This window comes from Cynoglossus semilaevis, chromosome Z (assembly GCF_000523025.1).
Source record: "Cynoglossus semilaevis isolate Cse_v1.0 chromosome Z, Cse_v1.0, whole genome shotgun sequence".
NCBI classification, from domain to species: domain Eukaryota; kingdom Metazoa; phylum Chordata; class Actinopteri; order Pleuronectiformes; family Cynoglossidae; genus Cynoglossus; species Cynoglossus semilaevis.
In genome coordinates, this window is record NC_024328.1 from 14,853,213 (window position 1) to 14,854,586 (window position 1,374).

A 1,374-nucleotide genomic window follows, 5' to 3' on the forward strand; every position below is an offset into this window, starting at 1 on the left:
GTGTTAGTATATATCTGTATATGTGTTAGTATATATATGTGTATGTGTTAGTGTATATATGTGTATGTTTTAGTATATGTGTATGTGTTAGTGTATATATGTGTATGTTTTAGTATATATGTGTATGTGTTAGTGTATATATATATATATATATATGTGTATGTGTTAGTGTATATATATATGTGTATGTGTTTGTGTATATATGTGTATGTGTTTGTATATATATGTCATGTCTTTCTGTTTCTGTGTTTTCTTTTCCTGTGTTCTTTGTGGGGTAATCATGGGATCACACTCACCTGTCGTTAATTAGCTTCACTTGTGTCACCTGGTGTTCCCTGTGTATACAGTATATACCCCTCTCCCTCACTCTGTCGGGGGTGGAGCATTGTGATTGTGGTGGGGTGTGTTTGGTCATTGTGACTGTGTTGGAGCTTCGTGTTCGTGAGTTTCCTACTCTGTGTTTCCTCGTGTTCCGTGTTTTCCTCGTGTTCCTCGAGAATTCCATGCCTGTTAGTTCTTCGTGTTTTGTTAATTTGGACTTTGTTAATAAACTTCCTGCACCAGAAAGAGTCTCTCCAGTACTGCATTTGGGTCCTGCCTGCTCCCTGCGATGCTCGCACATGACAATATGTGTATGTGTTAGTGTATATATATATATATATATATATATATATACACACACACATACACATATCATATACACACACACACATATATACTAACACACACACATATATATATATATATATATGTGTATGTGTGTTTATGATATACGTGTATGTGTTAGTGTATATATATATATATGTGTATGTATGTGTATTAACAACGAAAAAAGATTGTTTTTGCTAACAGTAGCTATTGCTAACTGGTTTCGTTGGGGTTTTTTTTCTTTACTAGTTGTGTTTTTTTTTTGGGGGGGGGTCAGATTTGTTTACGCCACACATTAGCTAGGTCAACCAATTACTTTGGTCATTAAGTCCCCTGGTGGTCTAGTGGTTAGGCTTTGGCCCTTTCACCACAGTGGCCGCGGTTTGATTCCCGGTCAGGGAACTCCTGTAATTGCCGGCCAATAGAAATGCTTCTTCAAAGTTTTTTTCTTCAGAATTTTCAGTTTTCAATTTTCTTCGTGTTTGTTTGACTCCCGAGCAGTTTCGGAAACTATTGTCGTGCAGATGGAGTAAACGCTCAGCATAAGATCTGCACACAACAATCTTGACATTGAACCAGTGTTTATTAGTTAGCGCTAACGTAGCTAAGCGAACGTTTGTACACAGCTACACGTTGCTGTGAGAGCGGTGTCCAAGCTGTGGGTCGGAACTGACTGGAGACCCCTGGAGGGACTTCATCCAGCTGAGTACAGTGTGTGGGTGAGGG